Below are 23,586 nucleotides of genomic sequence, written 5' to 3' on the forward strand. Positions count from 1 at the left end.
TAACTGTAGAGTGAAAGAGCCAAAAAGCACCCAGTGGAACCTGACAGAGCTTGACAATACCCAACAGAGCCTGACAAAACATGACAGAGCCCTACAAACCCAGACATGGCCTGAAAGAGCCTGATAGACCCCCAGAAATCCTGAAAGAGCCTCACAAAGCCTGAATAAGGGCAAGAATGCCCAAAAAAGCCTAACAAAGCCTAATATGTCCTGACGGAGCCCGATAAAGCCTGAAAAAGCCCAACAGATCTCGACAGATCCTGTCAGAAACCGACAAGGACTCAAAGAGCACGACAGGTCCCAACAAAGCCCAACAGAGCTTAACAAGGCCTGACAATTCCCAATAGAACCCCACAGAGCCCGCCAGGAACTGACAGAGTGTACAAGAGCCACATAGAGCCCGACAAAACCCGAGAGAGCCCAACAGAGCTCGACAAAGCTTGACAGAGCCCACCAGGGCCTGACAGAGCCCGACAGGGCCAGACAGAGGTTGAAAGAGCCCAACATAACCTTGCAGAAATTGACAGTGCCCGACAAAGCTCGAAAAGGCCCAACAGATCCAGATGAAGTGTGACAGTGCTCAAAACAGTATGACAGGGTCTGAAAAAGCCTGATAGGGTCTGACAGAGCCCGTCATGGCCTAAAAGACCTGGACAGAGCTTGAAAATGCATGATAGAGCCCGACAGGGCATGACACAGTTTGACAGTGCCCTACATGCCCCAAAAAAGACCAACAAAGCCTGATATGGCATAACAGAGCACAACAAAACCTGAGAAAGCCCAACAGATCCCGACAGAGTCTGACAGAACCCGACAGGGCCTGACAGAGCATGACAGGGCCCAAGAAATCTCGACAGATGCTGACAGAACCTGAGAGCGCATTACAGAGCACAACAGGGCCCAACAAAGCCCGACAGAGCCCTACAGGGTCTGGCAGATTTAGACAGAACCTGATAGAGCCCGCCAGGGACTGAAAGAGCCTGCAAGACCCTGATAGAGCCTGACGAAAGCCAAGAGACCCCAACAGAGCTCGACAAAGCTATGAGGACTGGGTTAAGGAACAATTAGGCAATCTGAACATCCACAAATGCATGGGCCCAGATGGGATGCACCCACAGGAGCTGAGGGAGCTGACTGACGTCGTTGCTGGACCACTCTCCATCATCTTTACCAAGTCTTGGGAGATGGGAGAGGTGCCTGAGGACTGGAGAAAAGCTAATGTCACTCCAGTCTTCAAAAAGGGCAAGAAGGAAGACCCGGATAATTATAGACTGGTCAGCCTCACCTCCATCCCTGGGAAAATAATGGAATGACTTATTCTTGGTGCCATCTCAAGGCATGTCAAGGATAAGAGGGTTATTAGGGGCAGTCAACATGGCTTCACCAAGGGGAAGTCGTGCTTGACCAACCTCATAGCCTTTTATGAAGATATAACGAGGTGGATAGATGATGGCAGGGCGGTGGATGTGGTCTACCTTGACTTCAGTAAAGCATTTGACACAGTCTCCCACAGCATTCTCATAGCTAAACTGAGGAAGTGTGGTCTGGACAATCGGGTAGTGAGGTGGACTGCGAACTGGATGAAGGGAAGAAGCCAGAGAGTCGTGGTCAATGGAGCAGAGTCCGGTTGGAGGTCTGTATCTAGTGGAGTGCCTCAAGGGTCTGTACTGGGGCCAGTACTGTTCAATATATTCATCAATGACTTGGATGAGGGACTAGAGTGTACTATCAGCAAGTTTGCTGATGACACCAAGCTGGGAGGAGTGGCTGACACACCAGAAGGCTGTGCTGCCATCCAGCATGACCTGGACAGGCTAGAGAGCTGGGAGGGGAAAAAATTAATGAAATATAACAAGGGCAAGTGTAGAGTCTTGCATCTTAGTAGGAACAACCCGAGGTTCCAGTATAAGTTGGGGAATGATCTATTAGAGAGCAGCGCAGGGGAAAGGGACCTGGAGTTCCTGGTGGACAGCAGGATGACCATGAGCCAGCACTGTGCCCTTGTGGCCAAGAAGGCCAATGGCATCCTGGGGTGTATTAGAAAGGGGGTAGTTAGTAGGTCAAGAGAGGTTCTCCTTCCCCTCTACTCTGCCCTGGTGAGACCACATATGGAATATTGTGTCCAGTTCTGGGCCTCTCAGTTCAAGAAGGACAGAGAACTGCTGGAAAGAGTCCAGCATAGGGCAACCAAGATGATTAAGGGAGTGGAGCACCTCCCTTATGAGGAAAGACTGTGGGAGCTGGGTCTCCTTAGTTTGGAGAAGAGGAGACTGAGGGGTGACCTTATTAATGTTTACAAATATACAAAGGGTGAGTGTCACGAGGATGGAGTCAGGCTCTTCTCGGTGACAAACAATGGTAGGACAAGAGGTAATGGTTTTAAGTTGGAACGTAAGAGGTTCCACTTAAACTTGAGAAGAAACTTCTCAGTGAGGGTAACAGAGCACTGGAACAAGCTGCCCAGGGGGTTGTGGAGTCTCCTACTCTGGAGACATTCAAAACCCGCTTGGACATGTTCCTGTGTAGCCTCATTTAGGTGTTCCTGCTCCAGCAGGGGGATTGGACTAGATGATCTTTAGAGGTCCCTTCCAGTCCCTAGCATTCTATGATTCTATGAAAGCTAAACAGAGCCCACCAGGGCTGACAGAGCCCAACACAGCTCAACAGGGTTCGATAAATCCTGACAGCACCTGATAGCGAACAATAAAGCCCAGCAGGACCTGAGAGCAGATGACAAAGTGCAACAGAGACTAAAAGAGCTAAACAAAGAATGACAGAGCCTGACAGGGCCTGACACATCTTGATGGAGCCTTAGAGATCTCAACAAAGTTTGTCAGAGTCTGACAGCACTTGAAAGAGTCCAACAGAACCTGACAGGAATTGACAGAGCCAACGAAGCCCGACAGCGCTTGACAAATGTTGACAAGGACCAACAGAGTCAGATAACGCGTACAGGACCTGCAAGAGCATGACAGGGCCTGACAGAGCCCAAGAGGGCCTGACAGAGCCCAATAGAACTCGACAGGTCCCGACAAATCCCAACACCACCTGACAGCGTACTATAGAGTCCAGCAGGGCCTTACAGAGGCCGACAAACTGCGTAAGAGCCTGAAAGAGCTCAACAAAACATTACAGTGCACAACAGGGCTTGACACAGCTTGACAGAGCCTTACAGATCCTGAGAGAACCTGACAGAGCCCGACAGGGCCCAACGAAGCTTGAAAGAGCCCAAAAGCACCCAATGGAGCCTGACAGAGCTCGAGAATACCCCAACAGGGATCAAAAAATCCTGACAAAGCCCGACAGAATGCAACAGAGTCTGACAAGGCCTTACAGAGCATGACAGGGCTTTACAGAACCTGAAAAAGTCTGGTAGGTCAGAAAGAGCCCAAAAAAGCTCAACAGAGCCTGAGAGAGATGGACAGATCTCGACAAAACCACACAGAGACTGACAGGGCATGAAAAAGCTTGACAAAACCTGACAGGGATTTACAGAGCCTTACAGAGACCGACAGAGCCTGGCAAAGACCAACAGAGCTTGACAGATTGTGACAGAGACCTACAGAGCCCAAAAGGAGCTTACAGAGCCCCACAGGTCCTGACAGAAGCCATCAAAACCTGATAGAATCAAAGAAAGCCCGACAGCAATTCAAAAAAGCCCAACAAAGCCCAACACTGCCTAACAATGCCTGACAGGGCCTGGCAGAGCCCAACAAAACCCGACAGAGCATGAACAGGCCCCACAGAATCAGACAGAGGACGACTAAGCCCGATAGAGCACATCACAGCCCGAAAATGCCACAGAGAACCCGACATAGATAGATAGATAGAGCCCGTCATGGCCTGAAAGACTTGTACAGAGGATTTGTAGGGCTCTGTTAAGTTTTATTGGGCTCTCTTAAGTATTGTAGACCTCTGTCAGATGCCATTGGTGCTTTTGGGCTCTTTCAAGCTTTGTCGGGGCCTGTCGGGCTTTGTAAGGTTCTGTCGGGATCTGTAAGGCTCTGTCAAGATGTGTCAGGCCCTGTCAAGCTCTGTAATGCTTTGTTGAGCTCTTTTAGTCTCTGTTGCGCTTTGTCAGCCTCTGTCAGGCCCTGTTGTGCTCTGTCAGGCTTTGCTGGGTGCTGTAAGATTGTTTTGGGCTCTGTCAGGCGTTCTCAGGTTCTGTTGAGCTCTGTCAAGCTTTGTGACTTACTGAGCCATCTGGATCCTCACGAGTCTATGGGACCAGACGGGACCCATCCTAGGATGATGAGGGAGCTAACAGAAGAGCTCGCCAAGCCGCTCTCCATCATCTTCCAACAGTCCTGGCTCACTGAGGAGGTCCCATACAATTGGAAATTGGCGAATGTTACCCCAATCCACAAAAAGGGCTGCAAAGTTGACCCTGGCAACTACAGGCCTGTCAGCCTGACCTCGGTGCCTGGCAGGGTTATGGAGCAGATCATCCTGAATGCAATCACACAGCACCTTCAGGATGGACAAGGGATCAGACCCAGCCAGCACGGGTTTAGGAGGGGCATGTCCTGTCTGACCAACCTGATCTCCTTTTACGATCAGGTGACCCCCTGGTGGATGAGGGGAAAGCTGTAGATCTGGTCTATCTAGACTTCAACAAAGTCTTTGACACTGTCTCCCATAATATACTCCTGCAAAAGCTGGTAGCCCATGGCTTGGACAAGTGCACTCTCTGCTGGGTTAAGAACTGGCTGGAGGGCTGGGCCCAGACAGTGCTGGTGAATGGGGCTGCATCTAGCTGGCGGCCAGTCACTAGTGGTGTTCCCCAGGGGTCAGTGTTGGGTCCAGTCCTGTTTAACAGCTTTATTGATGATTTAGATGAAGGGATTGAGACCATCATCAGCAAATTTGCTGATGACACCAAGTTGGGAGGGAGTGTCGACCTGCTGGAAGGGATCTGGATAGACTGGAAAAATGGACCGATTCCAATGGGATGAAATTCAACGAGGCCAAGTGCCGGGTCCTGCACTTTGGCCACAACAACCCCCTGCAGCGCTACAGACTGAGCACAGAGTGGCTGGAGAGCAGTCAGGCAGAAAGGGACCTGGGGGTACTAATTGACAGGAAGCTCAACATGAACCAACAGTGTGCCCAGGTGGCCAAGAAGGCCAATGATATCCTGTCCTGTATCAAAAAGAGCATGGTCAGCAGGACAAGGGAAGTGATCCTTCCCCTGTACTCTGCATTGGTGAGGCCACACCTGGAGTATTGTGTTCAGTTCTGGGCCCCTCAGTTCAGGAAAGACATTGAAGTGCTGGAGCGGGTCCAGAGAAGAGCAACAAGACTGGGGAGGGACTTGAACACAAGACCTATGGGGAGAGGCTGAGGGAGCTAGGGTTGTTTAGTCTGGAGAAGAGGAGGCTTAGAGGTGACCTCATCAGTCTCTATAACTACCTGAAGGGAAGTTATAGCCAGGTGGGGATTGGTCTCTTCTCCCAGGCAGTTAGCAATAGGACAAGGGGGCATGGGCTTAAACTCTGTCAGGGGAAATTTAGGCTGGATATTAGAAAGAAATTCTTTCCAGAGAGAGTGGTCAGGCATTGCAATGGCCTACCCAGAGAGATGGTGGACTCACCATCTCTGGAGGTTTTTAAACTGAGATTGGACATGGCACTTAGTGCCATAATCTAGTAAATGGACCGGAGTTGGACCAAGGGTTGGACTTGATGATCTCTGAGGTCTTTTCCAACCCAGTCAATTCTTTGATTCTGTGTATTAATCTGTTGGGCTCTATCATGCCCTGGTAGACTCTCTCAGTTTCAGGTAGGCCCAAAGGATCCTGACAGAACCTGACAGGGCCTGACAGAGCACAATAGGGGCTGAGAGAGCTGGACACAGCCTGACAGAGCCCACCAGAGATCGACAAAGCTTGACAGAGCCCACCAGGGCCTGACAGAGACTGACACAGCTCAACAGGGTTCGACAAATCCTGACAGCACTTGATAGCAAACGATAGAGCCCAACAGGGCCTGACAGAGGTTGACAAAGCGTGACAGAGCCTGAAAGAGCTCAGCAACACATTACAGAGCATGACAGGGCCTGACACAGCTTGAGAGAGCCTTACAGATCCTGACAGAAGCTGACAGAGACTGATAGAGTCCAACAAAGCTTGAAAGAGCCCAAAAGCACCCAAGGGAGCCTGACAGAGCTCAAAAATACCCAACGGAGCCGGACAAAACCTAACAAAGCACTACAAATCTTGACATGGCCTGACAGAGCCTGATAGACCCTGAGAAAACCCGACAGAGCACCACAAAGCCTGACTAAGGGCAAGAAAGCCTGACAAAGTCTGACAGAACTCAGTGGAGCCTGACAGAGATTGACAGAGCCCGAGAGAGACCGACAGATCTCAACAAAGCCACAGAGAGACCAACACGGCCTGAAAGAGCCTGGCAAAACCTGGCAGGGATTGACAGAGCCCTACAGAGTCTGACAGCCTGAGAAAGGCCAACAGAGCCTGACAGAACCCGACAGAGCCCTACAAAATCCTGACATTGCCTGACAGAGACTGATTGAACCCAAGAAAGCCCAGCAGAGCCTGACGGAGCCCGACAAAACCTGACAGAGCCCAACAGAGCTCAACAAAGCATGACAGAGCCCACCAGGCCTTGACAGAGTACGACAAGGCCTGTCAGATCCCAACACAGCTCAACGGGGTTTGACAAATCCTGACAGTGCCTGACAGTGAATGATAGAGCTCAGCAGGACCTGACAGAGGCTGAAAAACTGCAACAGAGACTAAAAGAGCTCAAGAAAGCATTGCAGAGCCTGACAGGGCCTGACACGGCTTGACAGAGCCTTACAGAACCCAACAGAGCCCAATAGGGCCAGACAGAACTTGAAAGTTCCCAACAGAACCTGACAGCAACTGACAGAGCCCAACGAAGCCTGACAGTGCCCGATAAAGCTGCAAAGACCCAACGGAGCTAGATAAAGTATGACAAAACCTGAAAGAGCATGACAGGGTCTGAAAGAGCCTACCAGAAACAAAGATAGCCCGCAGGGGTATGACACAACCTGACAGACTTTGACAAAGCTTGACAGAGCCAAACAGAACCTGAGAAAGCCTGACGGAGCCAGACACAGTCTCATGCAGCTCAACAGAGCCCAACAGAACCTGACTGTGCTGGACGGAACTCGACGGGGTCTGACAACTCCTGACAGCACTTGACAATGAACTATAGACTCCAGCAGGGCCTGACAAACCTGAGAAAGGACAATAGAGCCTGAAAAAGCTCAACCAAAAATTACAGAGCATGACACGGTCTGTCACAGTTTGACAAAGCCTTACAGATCCTGACAGAACCCAACAGGGTCTGACAGAGTATGACAGGGCCCAAAAAAGCCCCACAGAGCCCGACAGGGCATGACAGATTTTGACAGATCTCGACAGAGCCCAACAGATGATCGACAAAGCTTTACAGAACCTGCCAGGGAATGACAGAGCCTGACAGATTCGTCAAAGCTTGACAGAGACCAACAGAACCGGAGAAAGCCTGACAGAGCCTGACACAGTCTCACAGGGCCTGACAAAGCCCAACAGAGACCAACAGGGCCTGATAGAGCCCGACAGAACTCCACAGGGCCAGACAAATCTTGACAGTACCTTACAACGAACTATAGAGTACAGTAGGGCCTGACAAAGCCCAACAGAGACCAACAGGGCCTGATAGAGCCCGACAGAACTCCACAGGGCCAGACAAATCTTGACAGTACCTTACAACGAACTATAGAGTACAGTGGGGCCTGACAAAGCCCAACAGAGACCAACAGGGCCTGATAGAGCCCGACAGAACTCCACAGGGCCAGACAAATCTTGACAGTACCTTACAACGAACTATAGAGTACAGTAGGGCCTGACAAAGCCCAACAGAGACCAACAGGGCCTGATAGAGCCCGACAGAACTCCACAGGGCCAGACAAATCTTGACAGTACCTTACAACGAACTATAGAGTCCAGTAGGGCCTGACAGAGGCCGACAAAACGTGACAGAGCCTGAAGGAGCTCAACAAAGCACTGCAGAGCATGACAGGGCCTGACACAGCTTGACAGAGCCTTACAGATATGGACAGAACGTGACACAGCACGAGCAGGCCCAACAGAGTCAAACTTTGTTAGGCCCTGGCATACTCTATCAGTCCCTGGTGTGTTCTGTCAAGTTCTGTCATGCTCTGTCAGGTCCTGTCGGGCTCTCTCAGGCTTTGTTGGGCCCTGGCATGCTCTGTCAGGCCCTGTTGGGTTCTCTCCAGGATCTATCAGGTCGTGTTCATTTTCTCAGGATTTGTCGGGCACTGTCATGATCTGTCGGGCCATATCAGGCTTTGTCAGGCTTTTTTGGGGTGTGTAGGACACTGCCAATCTGTGTCATGATTTGTCAGGCTCTGTCCAGCTCCTTTGGGCTCTTTCTGCCCTACCAGGCTTCTTCAGGCTCTGTAAAGCCCTGTCAGGCTTTGTCAGACCTTTTTCAGGCTTTCTTGCCATTATTCAGGCCCTGTCGTGCTCTGTAATTTTTTGTTGAACTCTTTCAGGCTCCGTCATGCTTTGTCAGCCTCATCAGGCCCTTCTAGAATCTATAGTTTGCTGTCAGATGCTGTGGGGATTTGTCGAGACCTGTCAAGTTCTGTTGGGCTGTGTCAGGCCCTGTTTGACTCTGTCGGGCTTTGTTGGGCCCTGTGAGACTGCGTCGGGTTCTTTCAGGCTGTCTCAGGTTCTGTTGGGTTCTGTCAAGCTTTGTCGAAGTCTGTCAAGCTCTGTCAGGCTCTGTCATGCCCTGGTGGCCTCACTCAGTTTCTTTTAGTTTCTGTCAGGCCCTATCAGGCTCTTTCAGGCCCTGTCATGCTCTTTTGGGCTCTGTAAATTCCTGTCAGGTTCTGTTGGGTTCTTTCAAGCTCTGTCTGGCCCTGTCGGGCTCTGTCAAGATCTGTATAGGTCTGTCAAGCTGTGTCAGGTTTTGTCAGGCTTTTTCAGGCTTTTTCTGGCCCTGTCGGTCTCTGTGTGGCTTTGTTGAGATCTGTCGGTCTGTCTCGGGCTCTGTCAGGTGCTGTCAGTCTCTGTCAAGCTCCTTTGGGTTCTTTATGCCTTACCAGGTTCTGTCAGGCTCTGTCAGGCTTTCTTGCCCTTATTGAGGATTTGTCAGGCTCTGTCGGGTTTTGTCGGGCTCTGTTGGGTATCGTCAAGCTCTTTCAGGCTCCATTGGGTGCTGTTGGGCTCTTTCAAGCTTTGTTGGGCTCTCTCGGTCTCTGTCAAGTTCTATCAGGATCTGTAAGGCTCTCTCAAGCTGTGTCAGCTTCTGTTCTGCTCTGTAAAGCTTTTTTGAGCTCCTTCAGGCTCTCTCGCACTTTGTCCGCCTCTGTCAGGCCCTGCTGGACTCTATAGTTTGCTGATATGTGCTCTCAGGATTTGTCGGGTGCGAGGGCGAAAAATCATGGACTCCCCACAATCCAATATGAATTCAAGCAAAGCCATTTATTACAGAGACAAGCCTCCTTATATATGCAGTTATTTCTTGATCACACATTCACGTTCCAAACACGCATTGGCTGATCGGATATTGTCCATGTTCAGGTCTTGTTATTATAGAATTACCTCACTCTCATAACAGGTGTTGTTTTTCAGCCTTCGCGCCAGCCTTGGAGTTGCTTTGTCTAGTTCAGAAATAAATCTCTATCTAACAGAAACCCATCCACAAAACAACCTTAAGAAAATCCCTTAAATCTCTCACAGTCGGGCCCTGTTGAGTTCTGTCGGCTTCTGTCAGAACCTGTGAGACTGTGTCGGGCTCACTCAAAGTTTCTCAGATTCTGCTGGGTTCTGTCAAGCTTTGTCAAAGTCTGTTGGGCTCTGTCATGGCCTGTCTGGCTCTGTCGAGATCTGCAAGGCACTGTAAAGCTGTGTCAGGCTCTGTAATGCTTTGTTGAGCTCTTTTAGTCTCTGTCGCATTTTGTTAGCCTCTATCAGGTCCTGCTGGGCTCTATCATTTGCTATCAGGTGCTGTCAGGATTTGTCAAAACCTGATCAGCTCTGGTGGGCCCTGATGTTCTCTGTCAGGCCCTGGTGGGCTCTGTCAAGCTTTGTCGACCTCTGTTGGTCTCTGTCAAGTTTTGTCAGTCTCTGTCAGTCTTTATCAGTCTCTGGCAGACTCTGTCGGGTTCTGTCGCACTCTATCAGGCCCTGTCGAGTTCTGTTGGGCTCTTTTAGGCCCTGTTGGGATTTGTCAGGCTTTGTCAAGCCCTGTGAGACTGTGTCGGGATCTGTCAGGCTTTCTCAGGTTCTGTCAGGTTCTGGTGGGCTCTGTCAAGTTTGTCGAAGTCTGTCAGGCTCTGTCATGCCCTGGTGGGCTATGTCAAGCTTTTTCAGACTCTGTTGGGATCTTTCAGATTTTGTCAGGCTCTCTTGGGTTTTGTCAAGTTCTGTGTGGTTCTTATGCACTCTGTCAGTTCCTGGCGAGCTCTGTCAGTTTCTGTCAAGATTTCTCAGAATCTCTTGGGCTTTCTCAGGCTTTGCCAAGCTCTGTCAAGATCTGTCAGGCCATATCAGGCTTTGTCAGGCTTTTATGGGGCATGTAGGGCACTGTCAATCTGTATCATGCCCTGTCAGGCTCTGTCGGGCCTTGTCAAGCTCTGTTCATGTCTTTTAGGCCGTGACGGGCTCTGTCTATCTATGTCGGGCTCTCTAGCCCATTTTTGGGCTGTGATCATCTCTATTTGGCTTAGTCAGCTTCTGTCTGACTCTGTGGGGTCTGCTCGGGCTCTGTTGGGTTTCGTTGGGCTCCGTCAGGCCCTGTCAAACGTTGCTGGGCAATGTTGGGATTTATTGTTCTTTTTTGATTTCTGTCAGGCTTTGTCGGTCTCTGTTGGGCTTTGACGGCTTCTGTCAAAACCTGTGGGGCTCTGTAAGCTCATTTCGGACTCTGTAGGCCTTTGTCACAATCTGTCAGGCACTGCTGGGTTTGTCAGGCTCTGTCAGGCTCTGTAGGGCTCTGTCAATCCCTGTCAGGTTTTCTCAGGCCCTTTCAGGGCCTGTTGGGCTCTGTCCTTCTCTCTCGGGCTCTGTCAGACTCTGTCAAGCTTTTTGGGACTCTTTCTGCCCTACCAGGCTTTTTCAGGCTTTGTAAAGACCTGTCATGCTCTGTCAGGCCTTGTCAGGCTCTGTCAGGTTCTGTCGGGATCTGTAAGGCTCTGTCAAGCTGTGTCACAACCTGTCGGTTTCTGTGTGGCTTTGTCTACATCTGTAGGTCTCTTTTTGGCTTTGTTAGGCTGTGTTGTGCTCTGTCAAGCTCTTTTGAGATCTTTCTGCCTTACTAGGCTTTTTCAGCCTCTGTAAAACCCTGTCATGCTTTGTCAGGTTTGTCAGGCTCCTTCAGGCCCTGTCGGTCTCTGTGTGGCTTTGTCGAGATCTGTCGGTCTCTGTCAAGCTCCTTTAGGTTCAATAAAACTTGACAGCGCCTGATAGCAAATGATAGAGCCCGGTAAGACATAATAGAGGATGACAAAGTACGAGAGAGACTAAAAGAGCTCAACAAAACATTACAGAACCTGACAGGGCCTGACACAGCTTGACAGAGCCTTACAGATTCCGACAGAACCTTACAGAGGCCAACAGGGCCCAACAAAGCTTGAAAGAGTCCAAAAGCACCCAGTGGAGTCTGACAGAGCCTGACAATACCCAACAGAGCCTGATAAAACCCAACAGAGCCCTACAAATCCTCAAATGGCCTGACAGAACCTGATAGACCCTGACAGGGCCTGACAGAGTATGACAGACCCCAACAGAACAGAGCTTGACAAAACTTGACATAGCCCAACATGGCCTGACTGAACATGACAGCGCCTGCCAGAGCCCAACACAGCTCAACAGCATTCGACAAATCCTGACAGCGCCTGTCACGTTTTGTCGGCCTCTGTCAGGCCCTACTGAGGCGCGTAAATGACCTTACAACCCTTCAGATTGTTAAGAAGGTATGTATTTGCTTATTTATTTACAGCACCGGACACACGGGGAATCATTTCACCTAATACGTGTGTAAAATTACAGTAGCTGTGAGCTTGGTTAAATGCAGTAAAGTGTTACATATTCATGAAAGTTTTAGGAATGCCTATACATATTCATAACCTGTCCCCGAGAAGGCGGTTCTTATTACAGTGAGTTCTGGGACACCATTTCCATAGTCTTCACCTCCGGCTCCTCCTGGTTGCAGCTGCTCAGTGATCGTGAACCCGGGTCCTCTTCTCTGTAAACGGTCACCTTTGGTCCAGTGTGATGAGTTGGTTAGGTCTCAAACTGCTGAGTTGGTTAAAACTAGTGAACCTCCTGTCCTGTGCCCAAGTTTCTTGTTATCTAGTTCACCCAAGGATGCACCAAGGATGCACCCAAGGATTATTGTCTTTGCAAGGTGTCAGCGAACTCCTGTTTCTCATACAATAAGTTACACAGAGTTAAGCAAGGCTAAGCAATAGGGATGCGCATTAAAGGGTTAGCTTTCTAAGAGTTAGCCTTTAAAGTATAGTGTCAGCTCTTTAAGTGTTAATTAGTTAATTGTTAATTCCCTGTATCTTTTCCCCACTTTTCTAATAGGTTAGTAAATTATTTTACTAATGAGATGATTCTTTATCTATGTTTTCTCTGGCCACAGGTAAGAAGGCTACTTCTACCTGAGAAAACCCATCTCTATCCTTAAACAGATTTTTAATGTTAATGCCAAAGTCAGGCTCCCAGTGTTTGTCCGCTGCGCTGCTGAGCAATTTTGGGGCAGCTGACAACCATATGACTGGTGCTCCGGCAGCAACGACATCTTCTGGACTGCCATGGGAGCTTGCATTCTTTGGCGTGGTGACCCCGCTGACTGCAACTGTAGCATTTGTCTTCTCTTTTGGCTTTTGTTTTGTTGAGGTAGTAAGTGTCACCCGGGTCGGTCACCCAGAAGGACCAAAAGGACCAAAACATGTCAAGGTGGACATAACCTAATTTTTTGATAGAATTTCATAAAGGTTTTGTTTAATTACTACCAACTTAAAACTCCATTCTGCAGAAGTGGACAATGTGATATATATAGTCAGATTGGTTTGATTCTAAAGAACCAATTTAAAGCGTCCCCCTACAGTTTTATTCAGATCTTGCCCATGTCAATTTTCATCCCACCTGTGTGCTAAGGTTATGATTATAAGTGTCACGGTTTAAGGTAAGGTGGCAATAAACCGTGACAGACGCTCCCTGTTAGCCACTTTACCTCCCACCACCCCTTCCTTTAGATTGGAAAGATGATAAGAAAGATAAGGGGAAAGGAAGAGACACTTAGACTTCAGGTTGGAGAGTTTTAAAGGGTTTACTAATGCTACTAATAAATACAGAATATACATACAAAATATACAAAACCAATCTCAAGTTGGTGTCACTCCAGCAGCAGGAGGTGGATGTGCGGAGCTGGCGGATCCAGGAGGTGCAGCTCAGGCCCCCGGAAGTCATGGACGGGACTTCACAGCAAACTCGAACCTGGTTGCAGGGATGCAGGGCCTGAGGCTTGTAGATCACAGGCAAACAGAGAGGGTCCTCTCTAGATGCTGGCCATGGTTGAAGAGAGCGTGACCCTCGTGATCACCCTCTTATATAGGGGGCATGACGATTATGGGATGGAATACTTCCGTTGATCCTCAGCTGGTCAGTTCTAGTCACCTGTTCCATCCACCCCTCCTCAAAAACGCCCCACTCACAACAGAACGTAGGAAAACTTACCAGCCCTTCTTAGCTACCATAGTAATAAATCTAAACACGAGCTTCTTCAGCATTCCGTTGGTCTCTTATGAGCACCAAGGAGAGCATCCTAGGAAAAATATGCAGGTTAAAACTCAGAAAAGTACAGCCCCCCTAGAAGAACTTAGCTGAAAAAAATCACTAAAAGAGAACCGGTCTTGTTTTTAACAAAACCAGGACAATAAGAAATACAATTTTCCAGGTTGCACCTGGATTACCCTACATGGTGCTTTGCAGGCTTTCTTCACTCTAGAATGATGAATCCAGGCATTCTGTTCTTTAATCTTGACAGCAGTGAAAGATGTCAGGAGGACATGAAATGGACCTTCCTACTGTGGTTCCAAAGTATTTTTTGTAAGAGACTTCACATACACATAATTGCCCAATTGGATGTCATATACTGGCCCATACAAATCTCTGCTCCAAGTTCCAAACACATTTCCAAATTTTGTTAAGTTTTTACCCAATGCTATCATATAAGAAGTCATAATTTTGTCCCCTACTTGTGCAGACATCCCCTTCTGTACATTATAGGGTCTCCCATACAGGATTTCAAAATGACTCAACCCTTGCTTTGCCCTTGGCCTTGTTTGTATACGCAAGAGGACCAAAGGCAAAGATTGAGGCCAAGCCAAATTCGCCTCCTGCCCCAGTTTTACAATTAGTTGTTTAATTACATGATTTTTTTTTTTTCCTACCTGGCCACTGGATTGAGGACGATAAGGGGTATGTAGTTGCCAGGCTATTCCCAAGTGCTGACTGATTTGCTCTACAACTTTTGAAATAAAATGTGACCCTTTATCAGAGGATATAACAGCTGGAACTCCAAACCTTGGTATTATTTATTGTACTAATGCTTTAGTTACCTCTTGAGTTTTTGCTGTTCTGGTAGGGAATGCTTCTGGCTAACCTGAAAAGTCATTTGTTAGTACCAACATATATCAGCACCCCCCTTTTCTTGGGAGTTTCAAAAAATCATTTTGCCAATGTTGCCCCGGTCCATTTCCTTTCCCAATTTGACCCATTTCTGTCTTGGATATATTCTTCGGATTAGCCTGGAGGCAAAGATTTCATTGCTGTGCTTCTGCTCCCCAATGTCTCTTTCTGTGTTCTTTTCTTACTAAAGGCCAAACTAAATAGGAGATAACAATAGCTGTTCCCTGTGGGGTGTGAGCCCACCCTTCCTAATTATATGATCCCTCTAGAACTATAATAAGTTTCCGGTCTTCCTTAGTATATTCTGGCTCACCTTCTAAAGAGACCTGGCCATCGGGGACTGGGGCACTTTCTACATTTACCTTTTGCTTGGGCACCAGTTTTGCCTCTCTCTCCACCAGATCATTTCCTTTTTCTAATTTCGAGCTCACTTTCTGGTGTGCCTTGATATGCATGATTGCCACCTTCTTAGGAAGTTGAGCTGCCAATATTTCTTCTGCATGTTTGATATGTTTGCCTTAAGAGTTCAAGAGTCCTTTTTCTTTCCAAATTGCTCCGCGCGCATGCACGACCCTGAAAGCATACTTAGAGTGCGTTTAAAAGTTCACAGTTTTACCCTGAGCTACTTCCAGAGCATGAAAAAGGGTGATTATTTCTGCCTTTTGTGCTGAAGTACTTCTAGACGGAGGTCCAGATTCCATCACTTCAAGGTTAGTAATTATAGCATAAGCAGAATGCCTTTCACCGTTCATGATATTGCTGCTTTCGTCCATAAAGCAGTTCTCAGTGTTCTCCATAGGACTGTCATTTAGATCTGGTCGGCTGGATTATGTTGCTTTGATGGTTTCCAGGCAATTATGATGAGCTGGTTTTCCAATATTACCACTGAGGAAAGAAACTGGGCTGACAATGTTAGCGACGATGATTTATCCTGATATTTGAGAAATTTTTGTGGGGAAGCCTATGTCCCCCTTTTTCTTGTAGAACTGTAGACACCGTGTGGGATACTAGCACAATCATTTTCTGACCCATGGAAAATTTTTGGGCCTCCTATATGTTAGGTACCACTGTTGCAACTGTTGCAACTGCCTGCAGGCATGCAGGCCACCCCGTTGCAGTTGAGCCTAGTTGTTTGGAGAAATAGGCCGCTGCTCATTGGTACGGGTCAAGATCCTGTGCCAGTACACCCAGGGCTATTCCCTGCTTCTCGTGAGAGAATAGAAAACATGCTTTACTCACATCTGGGAGTCCTAAAGCAGGCACTGTCATCAAAGCCTTACCAAGTTCTTCAAAGGCTTGTGTAGTTCCTTTATTCCCTTGCAGGTGTTTCTGATCTGTGGCCATTAGTGCATACAATGGCTTGAAAAGCAATCCATAATCATAAATCCACAACCGGCACCACCCTGTCATGCCCAAAAAGGTCCGTAATTCTTTTACAGTTTGATGCTTTGGAGTTTGGCATATAACCTCCTTTTGAGCCTGTCCCAGCGTCCTCTGTCCTGCACTAATTTCATATCTCAAATAAGTTACTTGTTGCTGTATCATCTGGGCTTTCTTTTGTGATACTCATTATCCTTGGAGCTCCCAAAAGTTCAGTAAACTTACAGTTCAGGTTATGCACGTCTTCTGTGTTGTGGTAGCGATCAAAATGTGATCCCCATATTGTAGCATCTGTCCTTCATCAGATGGGGCTTCCCAAGATTAAAGATCTTCAGCAAGCTGATTTCCAAATATTGTCGGGCTGTTCTTAAATCCTTGTAGCAACACCGTCCATGTGAGCTGCGTTTTACATAAATCTTGTCTGGCTGGCTTCACGGAGAGAGAGGCAAAAAGGCATCTTTTAAATCTAAAACAGTAAACCAAATCAAATTAGAGTTAATACAGTCAGAAAGGTGTATGGGTTTGCTACCACTGGGTAGAGATCCTTTTTCCTTCTGTTTATAACCAGATTTATATGAATTTCTTATTACCGGCCAAATTCCTTCCCTGTCCTCCCTTTTCTAAGGGTATTGTTTTATCCTTACCGGCTTTTCTCCTTCTTTGATTTTTACCTCGACGGGTACAGCATTTTTGCCTCTTCCATCTATATCAGTAGCCCATACCCCAGGATACGCTTGGTTCACAACTTCTTCATTAATCTTGCCTTCTGTAGGAACATTTGCTAAAAGCCAGCTCATTATTTTCATATATTACTGATCATTTACCTCCAGAGTAATTTCTCCTTTTTCAGATCTGATTACTGCATCCGTTTGTTCCAACAAATTTCTCCCGAGAAGTTTTGTGGGGAATTGGACAGATATTGAAATTTATCAATACCTATTTGTTTACCCAATTTGCGTTTCAAAGGTTCACAAAAATATGCCTTTTCACTTTGGCCAGTGACTCCCTTTACCCGCTATGTAATTGTTTCTTATTGGCAATCCAGCAAAAATTCAACTTGTTTCTGTTCATTGCAGGTTCCCACCAGTCTTTTTTCAAAACTTGCTACTGTCCGTTTTTCTCTCTGCCTACTTCTTCTGTACCTTCCCCAACATTCATTTTCCCAATAGACATTGATCTCTCTCTAAAGGCTTTCAAAGACTTCCAACCTCTTTAGTTCCCTACTTTCTTATACTTTCAACAATCTTCTTTTTCCCTGTTGCTGAATACTCTCCAAGCTTCATCTAACAGTATTTCCAAATTTCTACTTTCTGTTGCCCTCAGCTTCTATAACTTTTCTAGGGGAGCTTGCAATATTTTGGGTGTCAGGCTACACTGAGAGGTATACGGCTTGTCCTCCCCTCGCTCCTTCTAGCAGCGTTTTTTTTTCTGTTTTTTTTTTTTTTTTTCTTTCTTTCTTTCCTTCCTGCAGTTTAGACACAGACAAGGCCACGTGGATGGGGGAGGTTGAGTTTATCTCACAGCTTGACACAGGTCTGTAATTTATGTTACAACACAGGCCTGGGATATTTCGCTTTCTTGTTTTTCTATTTCATTCAAGTCATAATAAACTTCATATGCAATTCCAATTAGCTCAGCAATAGTTACATTCCTCAGTCCCATTAACCTTTTGCAGATGTCAGAAAAACAGCATATTAAACATAAGTCCATTATTTCCATTATTTTCCTAGATCCAATTCAATCCATGTTCTAGCCACTTTCAAACCACTCTTAAATACAATGTCCCAAGCTCACATCCATCATAACATTTAGTTTGTTCTTTTTCCATATCTCTGAATAGAACATCAATTCAATATGGGTCAGAGTTCAACAACTTAAATCCTTTTGTGGTCTCAAAATTATTAGATAACAATAAAAGCAAATTAACTTAAAGTACTGTATCTCATCCTATTTTCCAAGTTCTGCAGAACAACATTTAATTGCCACTAACTGATATAACCCCACATTCAAACCACAAGTGAATACAATATTGTTTCAAACTTTCTTTTATCAGGATTCCCCACTAAGTTACTCCAGGCTCCATTGGGCACTTTTGGGCTCTTTCAAGTTCTGTCAGGATCTGTAAGACTCTGTCAAGATGTGTCAGGCCCTGTTGGGCTCTGTCAAGCTTTGTCGATCTGTCGATCTCTGTTGGGCTCCCTCGTGATTTGTTGCGCTGTGTGTGGCTCTTACATGCTCTGTCAGTTTCTGGCAGGCTCTATCGGGTTCTGTCAGGATCTGTCAGGCCCTGTAAAGCTCTGTTGGGCTTTGTTGGTCTGTGTCGTGCTGTGTCAGTCCCTGTCGGGTTCTGTCAGATTCTGTCGGGATCTGACCGTCAATAACCATCAGAGCCAAACAGGGCTTGACAGAGCCCAACAGAACTCGATAGGGCCCGACTAATCCCGACAGAACCTGACAGCGAACTACTGAGTCCAGTAAAGCCTGAAAGAGGCCAAAAAAGCATGACAGATCCTGAAAGAACTCAACAAAGCATGACAAAGCGCGACAGGGCATGACACATTTTGACAGAGCCTTACAGATCCCGACAGAACCTGACAGAGCCCGACAGCGCCCAACAAAGCTTGAAGGAGCCCAAAAGCGCACAGTGGAGCCTGACAGAGCTCGACAACACCCAACAGAGCCCGGCAAAACCCCACAGAGCCCTACAACTCTTGACATGACCTGACAGAGCATGATAGACCTCGAGAAAGACTAACAGAGCCTGACAAAGCCTGAAAAAGGGCAATAAAGGTTGACAAAGCCTGGCAGAGCTTGACAGAGACTGTCAGAGCCTGAAAGGGATTGAAAGAGCCCAAGAAAGCCTGACAGAATTTGACAGAGCCTGAGAAGGCCTGACAGAAAATAGCAGGGCTTTACAGAGATTGAAGAAGCCTTGTAGCGAAGAAAGATCCCAAAAAAATCTTGACAGACCAGACAGAGCCTGGCAGAGCCTGAGAGAGACTGACAGATCCCGACAAAGCCAAACAGAGACCAACAAAGCCTGATAGAGCCTGACAAAACCTGACAGGGATTGACAGAGCCCTACAGAGCCAGACAGAACCTGCCAAAGCCCAACAGACCATGACAGATCGCGACGGAGACCGACAAAGCCTGAAAGAAATAAAAAAAGCCCAACAAAGCCCAACATTGCCCAACAATGATTGACAAGGCCTGACAGAGCCCAACAAAACCCAACAGAGCCCAAGCAGGCCCCACAGAGTCAGAAAGAAGCCGACAAAGCCCGACAGAAACCAACAAAGACCGACAGTGATCCAAAAGGCCAACAAAGCCCAACACTGCCCAACAACACTTGATAGGGCCTGACAGAGCCCAACAAAACCTGACAGAGCGTGAGTAGGCCCTACAGAGTCCGACAGAAGCTGACTAAGCCCGGTAGAGCCAATCACAGCCCAAAAATTCCCTAGAAAACCTGACATAGATAGACAGAGCCTGTAACAGCCTAAAAGACCTGGGCAGAGGTTGACAAGGCCCGACAGAGCCCGACAGGGCATGACACACATTAACAGTGCCCTACATGCCCTACAAAGCTTGATGAAGCCCAGCAGATCCTGACAGGTCCTGACAGAGTCCGACAAGGCCTGACAGATTCTGAGAGAACCTAACAGAGCCCGCAAGAGTCTGATAGAGCCCAACAAAACCCGACAGAGCCTGAAAGGGACTGACAGATCCTGACAGAACCCGAGAGAGTTTGCCAGAGACCGACAGAGCCTGTAAGAGCCTGATAGAGCTCAAATAAACCCGACAGAGCCCAACAGAACTCGACAGAGCTAGACAGAGCCCAACAGAACTCGACAGAGCATGACAGGGCCTGAAAGAGTCTACTAGAAACTGAGAGAGCCTGCCAGGGCACGACAGAGCATGACAGAGTCTGACAGATATTGACAAATCTTGACAGAGCCCAAAAGAACCTGACACAATCTGAGAAAGCCTGACACAGTCCTAAAAGGGCCCAACAAAGCCCGACAGAGACCAAGAGGGTCTGACAGATCCCAGCAGAACTCGACAGGGTTGGACAAATCCCCACAGCTCCTTACAGTACACTACAGAGTTCAGTAGGGCCTGACAGAGGCCGACAAAGTGCAACAGAGACTGAAAGAGCTCAACAAAGCTTGACAGAGCACGACAGGGCTTGACACAGCTTGAGAGAGCCTTACATATCATGACAGAACCTGACAGAGCCCAACAGGGCCCAAAAAGTTTGAAAGAACCCAACAGCGCCCAATGGAACCTGAAAGACCTCGACAATACCCAACAGAGTCCGACAAACCTTGACAGAGCCCGACAAAGCCTGAATAATTGCAAGAAAGCCTGACAAATCCTGACAGAGTCTGACAGAGTCTGACAGAGCCTGACAGAGCCTGACAAGGTCTGACAGAGCATGACAAGGCTTTATAGAGCCTGAAAAAGCCTGGTAGGCAAAAAGAGCCCAAAAAAGCTTGACAGAGCCCGACAGAGCCTGACAGAGGTTGAGAGAGACTGACAGATCTTGACAAAGCTACACAGAGACCGTCAGGGCCTAAAAGAGCCTGACAAAACCTGACAGGGATTGACAGAGCCCTGCAAATCCTGACATGTCCTGACAGAGCCTGATCAAACCTGAGAAAGCCCAGCAGAGCCTGCCAGAGTCCAACAGAGCTCAACAGAGCTTGACAGAGCCCACCAGGCCTTGACAGAGCACAACAGGGCATGCCAGTGCCTAATACAGCTCAACAGGGTTCGACAAATCCTGACAGCACCCGATAGAGAACTATAGAGTTTGGCAGGACCTGACATAGGCTGAAAAAGTGTCAGGTGCCAGACAAGGTCTGACAGAGCATGACAGGACTTTACAGTGCCTGAAAATGCCTGGTAAGGCAGAAAGAGCCCAAAGGAGCTTCGCAGAGCCTGATAAAGCATGACACAGATTGACAGTGCCCTATATACCCCAAAAAAACCTGACAAAGCCTAATATGGCCTGACAGATCATGACAGAGCCCGACAAAGCCTGTGAAAACCAAACAGAGCTTGATAGATCCTGACAGAACCTGAAAAGGCCTGACAGAGCACGTGTATGGGGATATAGCAGAAGATTTGGCGAGGAGATTAGTTAAATGTAAATACGCTCAAGTGAAATGCACCTGTCTGTTTTTTTAAAAAGCACATACATCACACTAATTGTTTTACTGACCTTGTGTGCTTGATGAATAGAACCTCTGTGTTAAGTAACATAGGCCTGTGAGAAACTCTAGGCACCTTATCCCTATGTCTGAGATTCCTGCTTTGTTGTGAGAAAGAGCGGGAGGTTGTGCCTGCCTGAAGCCTTGAAATACAGGCGAGCTCAGCAGGCCCAGTGATCTTTCAGCAGGGCTGAACTTACCAGCGCCCGCGTCCCTGCTGGCGTCACCTCTGCCTGGGAGCTTAGGTGTGGCTTCGGAGATCCCCCAAGTAGAGAGATAAGTAAAATAAAACTTAATCCTTGCAATGTATTCGTGGCCTCTGGCTCTTCTTGCAAAGTGCCTGCATATGTGTACACACAGATCTCGACAGAAGCTGACAGGTCCAGGCAGAGCTTGAAAGAGCCCAACAGAACCTGACAGTATTTGAAAGAGCCCAACTAAGCCCAACAGTGCCCGACAATGCTTGATAGGGCCTGACAGAGACCAACAAAACCTGACAGAGCCCGAGCAGGCCCCACAGAGTCAGACAGAATCTGATGAAGCCCGATAGATCTCATCACAGCCCGAAAATGCCCCTAGAGAGCCCGACATAGATAGAAAGAGCTTGTCATGGCCTAAAAGACCTGGACAGAACTTGACAAGGCCTGACAGAACCTGACAGGACATGATGCAGATTGACAGTGCCCTACTGAGAGAATTGGTCTGAAGATGGAGAAGTATTTGCCTGAACATCACCATCAGGAACTGAGAGAACTGAGGCCCTGACAGAAAGAACGCATGGACAATGACTTGGAGAGAGGCTCAAGGAGAAGCATTGTGTTGCACTGGTTTCTCCGATACGGGGGGGCTGCTGCTTACAATGGTTGCTGTATGGATTTTGCCTGCTGCTTCAGCCAAACCAGCCCCTACCTCCTGAAAGTTATTGTTACGAGGGTCTCTTCAACCCAGGGACAATAGCTGCCGTCCAGAAGATGTGTTCTCATCTGCAGCCTCAGTCACATCTGTCCCCCACCTGCTCCCCCAAACAATGTCCAATGAAAAGGAGCATGCCCAGAAGCTCACCAAGGGTCCTGAGGTCACCCAATGGACCAGAGAAACACCCCTGAATGCAGGTCACGTAAGCGTTGGCAAAAGAAAGTGTGAATCTTTCCAGACTGCGCAGTACAAGCCTGGGTTGCAAAATCAAGGCAGAGACTGGCCTCAAACAATGGGAGCGAGGGGGGGGTGAAGAAGCCTAAGAGATGACTCCCGAACGGACACTGTGGAGATCTTCCCACCAGAGGATCCTGAACCACGACAGAGGACCAGCAGGACTCTATGGGACCGGAGACCATAGGGATGCCTCTGAAGCTTGACTGGTGGTAAATGCAACCTCACTTCTCATCTTTACTTTTACTGTTCCCCGTTTCTTTTCCCTTCTCTTTTTCTTACTCTCTCTTTCTATCGCGTGCTGCTTTACGGGCAAGTTAATAAAGTAACACTGTTTGATTGAACCATAACCCCTTGGCCTTTTGGTTGACTTAATTTTGAGCTCTGAGATCAAGGTAAACGAACCATCACGAGTCCATCACCGAGTGGACCATGACATTTAATTGGCGACGAGGATGGGATTCTGGGAAAACAGAGGGGTGTAGGTAGTGTATGGTCTGCACCAGGGGAAGGACATTTTGTCTCAGCCGCACCTAGCCTTACACTGATTTATCAGTGAGAAGTGTCTAGAACGCAAGGGAGGTGATTCAGATTTCCCGCACACCATACACGCCTTGGTGTAGAGCACCCCAAACTCGAGTTGAGGGTTCTGTTTCCCGGAATCTAACACAAAAGATCTCAAAGTGCAGAAGGGGTGTTGTTTTCATGATAATGAGTATTGTCTGCTAGGGAGAGTGAAGGGGCAATCTTGTGTGTTTGTGTAGCTAAGTTAGGTCCTCCCATAGCAGATTTCTAGACCTCTTCAACCACTCGGGAAAGAGAAGGGTGATGCAGTTGTTGCTGTGGTTTTCGTAACTAAGTTGTGCCTTCCTAGAGTGTGTACCGCCCCTTCGTAGTAAGAATGACTGGAAAAGCTGACAATCAGGACTTTTGGCTAGCAAAAGATCGGGACTCGTTCTACACGCTTTTAGCAAAGTATGGAGCCTGACCCTCCATACCCGGAGAAGACTGAGCTCATGATAATTGGACTAATTTACAGAGTGTAGTGGACCGAGTGATTTCTTTGCAGACTAAGTGTAAGTTTGGATCAAATAGAGATAAGACTGCAGTCTGCGCTGTTTTAGGAGCCAGCCTAGTAGC

Source organism: Patagioenas fasciata, chromosome W, assembly GCF_037038585.1.
Source record: "Patagioenas fasciata isolate bPatFas1 chromosome W, bPatFas1.hap1, whole genome shotgun sequence".
Classification (NCBI taxonomy): domain Eukaryota; kingdom Metazoa; phylum Chordata; class Aves; order Columbiformes; family Columbidae; genus Patagioenas; species Patagioenas fasciata.